Below are 7,289 nucleotides of genomic sequence, written 5' to 3' on the forward strand. Positions count from 1 at the left end.
TTAATTGTTGACATCTTGGCCATTTTAAAACCATGGAGGATTACCGGATGGATCTGGTCCGTGTACCACATGGGCTTGGTGTCCTGGCTTGGTGTACCTTGTCGGAATTCTGATACGATGAATTCCGCCGTCCATCTGATGGAGTAAGATGTCGAATGGTCAAAAGAGAACATATTTATCAGTGGGTCCCTTAGTTTGTTCGGTTGATGATCTGATTGGATTTGAACGGCTGTGATTAAGGATTGCTTTATTAGCCGCCTTCTATTATGTTTATGCATTCATCGTTATTTTTAGATATTTAATTATCCATTTGATAGTTTTAATATTTTATGATAACATCATTATAATATCCGCTGAAACCTTAACCATATATATATATATATATATATTATATATATATATATATATATATTTTTTTTTTTTTTTTTTAATTTTTTTTTTTTTTTTGGGGGGGGGGGGTTTCGGTAGTACGTGGAATACTAAATGTTAGCATTCATGCCTCGCCTTCTGGCATAGCAGGGAGAATAAGAGAATTAAATGTGAACGGGTTTGGTGCTTCGAAATTTGTGATTATCCCCGGAGGGCTTGTCAGGATAAGATTAATGAGCCTGGACCTACCACGTGAATGCTTCACCCAAAAACGTATGTTTCTTGTACAACACCAACACCAACACCAACCAACACAAAAAAAAAAAAAAAAAAAAAAAAGCCCATGTCTCCAGGTCTATTACATGTTCACGTAGTGTTTTGAACGGAATATCATCAAAATTATTAATTACCACCCACTATCACTCCTCTTTTTCTTTTTTTAATATATAGAAAAAAAAAAAAAAAGAAAGCAAGAAGCTTCACCTTAGATGATTAATTACCATGCATGAAGAATAGGAAGAAAAAAAAAAATAAAGATAAAATAAAAAAAATATAGATAAATATAGAGATGCAAGATTTGGTGGTCTCCTTCACTTTTAAGGAACAAAGACTCTTCCAAAAATGAAAAGCAAAACATTATTAGCTACCATCATAACAAATTTATGATTCTTATTTATCTCAAAACAACATATTTTTTTATAATTTTTAGAACTGAAAATTATTTATCTTTAAAAATATTTTTTAAAATTTTCAGTATGAAAAGAATTACTAAATTAATAGTTATCATAAAAATATTATAATATGACATAATAGATAATGACAAAAAAAATGACTATCTTATTTTTATAAGATAAAATAAATTTTTTGGGACCGTATATTTATAATCACCTGAAAATAGTAAATGTTTATTTTTTTCATATAATTTACTTCAATATCGTAATGATAGGTGGCCAAAATTGTTATAGGGGCCATCATATATTGTTTATAAGACTATTATTTCAAACAAGGTCAAGCTCAGCTTGTATATATTCCATTTGATATGGGCCGAGTTTACATCAGTGAGTGGGTAGAATAAATTTCCACTGTTCCAACTTTGGAATCGAACCGAATACGATGCTAGTGAGTGGCTAGAATCAATTTCCCATAAGCAGGCGCTCCTCGTCCCAAACAGATACAGAAGCATTAGTTAGCAAAGGGGCCTGCCAGGCCCTCCTCCTCGTGATCATAAACAAATTACACACAGAAAAAACTACAATCACAGATCTCACATGCATGAACACTGATGGCCCAAGCCAATGACAGAAGAGCACGAACAAGAGCCCCTCTTTCTTTCTTTCTTTCTTTCTTTTTTTTTTTTGGGTTTTAGAGAAAAGAGTCAGAAATTTGATTGCTAACACTCAAAAATTAAGCAGATAGGACTCTTAACAGGCCCCCACCCCCAAACCCGCCAAAAAAAAAAAAAAAAAAAAAAAAAAACAGATAGGACTGAACATTCGCGGTGATATAAAATTTTACTTAATTTTCATGAATTAATAAGTCCTTTGCCGAAGCCCTACATCTGGTAAAAACATAAAACATATAGCTAGCAAACTGATATATTTTTCTTCGGAAAGATAAAGTTGAAAAAATAAAGGCAAACTAATGCACTGGAAGGCATTACTATCCAAAAAATAAATTTAAAAAAAAGAAAAAGATATCATCACTATCTATCAACTCCCATCCAACGAGTCTCGAGCTCTTTACGTTGTCCCCTCTCCACACCTTCACAGACATCATCTTCATCAATGCATCAATGCAGTCTTGAGTAGCTGTAACACCCCATCCAAATTGGGTCCAGAATCACCACGGCCCATAAAAAAAAAAAATAAAAAACAGGGGAGAAGACTCCCGGTCCTCCGTTCACCAGCTCCCAATCGGAGTCGGAGACAAGTTCCCTCCGCCCTATTTAAGGAGGAGATCCCTCCTCTCTAATTTCCATCGAAAATTTCGAGGCAAAACGGCGGCAATCGTCGGAAATTCCTCACGGAACCCATCACTGTAACGTCCAATTTCTCGCCAGAAAAACTTCGCCGGCGACGGAGGTAAGCCTCTTCCCCTTCCTCTCTTCCTCCCCTTCCTTCTCGTGTCGATGTGCATGCTCGCCGGCGACCGGAGTCGTCGGATTTTGTTGCGGAAGTAACCTTCATTTTTTGACCATTTTCCTTTGATTCCGACACCGGTGGTCACCGCCGACTACCGGTTTGATCTCCTCTTACCGTCGGATCACCTCTCCTTCGGCGCCGATCATCCCCACGTCGGCTGCGCCACCGGCCGGCCAACCAATGAGGGGATCAAAGATCCCCTGTTTTGGCCCAAAAGAAACTCACGGGAAAGAAGAAAAGAAGAAGAAGGAAAAGAAAAAGAAAAAGAAAAGAAGAAGGAAAAGAAAAGAAAAAAAAGAAAAAGAAAAAAAGGAAAAGAAAAAAATAAGAAGAAGAAGAAGAAGAAGAGAGAGAATTTTTCTCTCTCTTCTTTCTCTCTCTTTCCTCTCTCCTCTCTCTACCTTCTCTCTCCAATTTCTCTCTCTAGATTCTCTCTCTAGATTTTTTTCTCTCTCTTTATGAATTTTATCTCTCTAGTGTCTTTCTCTCTTTGATTTCATCATGGATCTTAGGATAAACTTAAGATGAAAATAAGATGATCTGAGATTGCTCCGAAATTCATGCAGTAGATCTGATCCCAGTCGATCTTATTCGAAATTTGTAACACTTGATTCATATTGAGTCACCCTGATAGGACTTTTGATGATCTCGATCATGATTGCCTCATTTGAAGGATACGAAGATTTCTCTCTCCACTTTCTCTCTCTATAATTTTCTCTCTCTTCATGGATTTTCTCTCTCTATAAGTCTTATGGATCAGTGGAGATCCTGAGGATCCTGATACATAGACAGATTCTAATTTTGGTTAATCCTAAGAGAGGTCTTAGATTTGTATTATTAAGATCGATTATCGATAATTTTCTCCACATATGATTTTTATATTTGATTAGGGTTATGAAGAGATGATTGTCTGCATATAATATCGAGTAGAATATCTTGTTAGAGAAATTCATAAATCAAAGAAGAACATTGATTTCTATGATTGGATCAGTCATCGGTAAAGATAAGAATCTCTGTACATGATCATCATTATATATGTTATTTTACCGTTGGTTTTATCTTCTTGATTTTGCATCGTTGGATTTGAGATCGATGAATTTGTTATATCTGAGACATTGTTATTTATTTATGTGATTTTGAGCATGAGTATGTTATATCAATACATATGTATCAGCGATTAATGGCATGATTATATGGGTATGACATATTTATTACATTGCAAAATTTGAATTGATTAATGAAGTCAAATATTATAATTTCATGAAAATGAAAAAGAAAGAGAAATATGGTTTGGACTGGCCTTGTCATGTGGAATAGCTTGCCAGGAGCTTATGCCTGGGACAGCCCCCACAGGCTTATGTGTGAAAGAATATGATCCGAGAAAGATCATGAAGAATCTGATCCGAGAAAGATCATGAATGATTTGATCCGAGAAAGACCATGGCCACTTTGATCCGAGAAAGATCATGAATATTTCGATCCGAGAAAATCACAGAAATCGATCCGAATAAAAGATCGTCGCATGATCTTGGTAGTCCAAAGCCAAAGCCAAAGCCAAAGCTAAAGCTAAAGCCAAAAAGAAAGGATTAAAGATGATGTGATAATAGAAGAAAATAGAAAGATAAGACATGAAACAATCATTGAATAAAATTGTTTCACTTATTAACATATGATAATGCATCTCTTTTGATAAAACAGATAATCTATAAATATTTGCAGTATTCTGGACAGTGAACATCGACTTTTATGTGTTATTGCTTATCTTTATTTTTAGATTAAATTATTATATTGGTGTGATATGAAAATTCTTACTGGACTGTAAAGCTCACACCCCTTCATCTTTCTTTTCTTCTCAGAGTTACAAGATGTCCATGGTTGGCTATGGCTTAGATTTATGGGTGAGCAGATGGATAGATAGAGTGTTATAGTACCTGATCAGAGAATTGAAAAAATTTAATTTGTAATTATGCAAGGTTTTACGAATTATTATTGAAATTAATTGTTATGGATGTTAAGATTGTAATGATTTATTTTGACCTTGTATATTCTTTAGGGCTTGCTCTAAGGAGTGTGCGGCCATCACGTATCCGATCCGGGTGTTGGGTTCGGGCGTGACAGAATGGTATCAGAGCATATGTTATGATCATTAGGGATTATGATATAAGTGATTAGAGTATTACAGAGTGATATTAGAGCTTAGGTTATGATCATTGGAGATTACGATATAAATGATTAGGATGAGATAGAATAATATCAGAGCTTAGGTTTAAGATCACTAGAGATTATAAAGAGATATTAAAACTTTATGTAAGATCAGTAGGATGTGACAGAGTGGCATCTGAGCTTAGAGGTTAGGTTACGTTTATTTGGAGACAATGATACAAGTGATTAGGATATGACAGAACAGTACTAGAGCCCAAGTTTAAGGTCACTAGGGATTGTCATATAAATGATATCAAAACTTTGAGATTATAATCAATAGAGTATGATAGATAATATTAGAGTCTGAGGTTATGATCATTAAAGGTATGATAGAATGATATTAGAGTTTAGGTTATGATCACTAGAAAATATGATTTAAGTGGTATTTGAGTTTAAGGTTATAATTATTTAGAATTATAATTTTAGTGATATCTGAACTTAGGTTATGATTATGAGGAACATGATAGATATAAAAGAGAAGATTCAATATTTAGATTTCGAATCAATAGATATTAAGATGAAATTTATGCATAAGTGGCATATGATATCTATAATAGAATTGACGAGTTATATCTTGGATTTCAATTAGTAGGGTGGCCTGAATATAAAAAAATTGATCCTGGAAGGAAGCGGGAGGTATTGATATGTTATGTTGAGTATACTCGATGATTTTGGAATGCTAAACTTATATGGAAGGAAATCATGAAATTTTTCTGACTTTGATGTTAATTATTTGAGCATTAAAAATTTTTGGACTTATCAAAAGAAAATTAATTAGGATATGGTCTAAGAAGAAATTTCATCATATGAGAGAGAAATATTTTTGAGCATTGAACCTATAAGAGGATTATATATGAAACTGAATCTTAGATGAAAAATATACTTGAATTTTTATTATAAGAATATGAGATACACATCTTGGTGAAATCTTTGATTACTCAAAATATCATATTCTGAATATGATTCTTTGATCTTTCAAGTTGCATTGAATTTCAAACTAAAAGTTTATTTTTCTAAGTGGATCAAAAGTATTTTGATATTATTGTTAAAGTAAAGAAGAAAAATTTATTTTATCAGAGTATGATATACAGGTTATGATAAAATCTTTAATAATTTGTATTACTATCTTTGGATTAGATTTTTTATTAATTTTTACTGTGATTGTTGAAGATGATGAAGTGTATTAATTATTCAAGTCAAAGTTTAATTTTTTTTTTTTAAATTGAACTAAGACATCTTGCTAGTGTTAAATTTTGAATAACTTATACAAGGGATAAGATTTTGTATGGATTTATTAAGTAATATTAAGGGTTGTGATGAAGAGAGCTTTATAAGAAATAATCAAGTTGACTCTACTTAAGGATGTTGGCTTGAGTTCTTCTAGTTTGTCAAGTTAGAATTAATTCTTTTAAAAAAAGGAAGATTGATTTAGAAATTATCTAAATGATTGTAAGGTAAATCTAAAGTTAACTCCAATTGATTCTAGACATGTTTGATTCTTGAAGAGTGATGAAACTTATACAATGATTTCAAACATAGAAAGTGGATCAAGATTTAATTTTTATATGCTATACCCAAAGGTAGAAAGATAAAGAAACTTAAAATTTTGCCCTAAGTCTTATATGAAATTTGAAAGTTGGATCTATCCTGGATTGATCTAACATATAAGGATATTTTATCTTTGATAGACTTATATAATTTGATAAGTTGAGATCAGAGTGTACAGCAAAAGCGTGATGGTCTGAATTGATTAGAAATATTAATCCTTTAAATCAAAAGATATTATGATGAAATACATTAGTTGCAAATAAGAAAGGATTTTATTGATAATGAAAGGATGCTACAGATTTTGATCTAATCTGATCATAGCCGGATAATTTTTGTCAATAAGTTGTTTCATTGTAGATAATGCCAAAAAATTTTAGATATTTCAAGATTATTAACAGCTTGATAGTTCTGATATTAATTCAAACTTAGAATATCCTGACATACATCTCATATTTTTAAAAATTTAATATTATTACTTGAACTGATATAGAAGATTGAGATTTTTCTTAAGATGAGAGTCTATATATAAAATTTGTTGGAAGATCAAGTGAAGAAAGAAATCGATGATTGTGAAGAGTGCCCGATGTTTGATCTTTATTTATTTTTCTATCAAGGGTAGCCTGAGATAATTATGAATTTGAGTGGAATGTATTAGACAAATAATAGTGGTATATTAATACAAGTCCAAAATGTTACAGTTCTTCAAAAATTGAGAAATCAATAAGAGAAGATGAATTTAAAATTTTAAATAATTTTGTTATAATAAGATCATGAGAAATAAATAATATATAAGACATTATTGTAAGCTTGAGAATAACATGAAGAATGTATACTTTGAAATATATCTCAAACAACATAACTTAATTTCGAGGACGAAATTATTTGAAGGGGGGAGAATGTAACACCCCAGTCCAAATTGGGTCCAGAATCAGCCACGGCCCATAAAAAAAAATAGAAAATAGGGGAGAAGACTCCCGGAGGGAGTCTTCTTCCTTCGTTCACCGGCTTCCAATCGGAGTCGGAGATAAG

The sequence above is a fragment of the Elaeis guineensis genome, chromosome 4, assembly GCF_000442705.2.
Source record: "Elaeis guineensis isolate ETL-2024a chromosome 4, EG11, whole genome shotgun sequence".
NCBI classification, from domain to species: Eukaryota; Viridiplantae; Streptophyta; class Magnoliopsida; order Arecales; family Arecaceae; genus Elaeis; species Elaeis guineensis.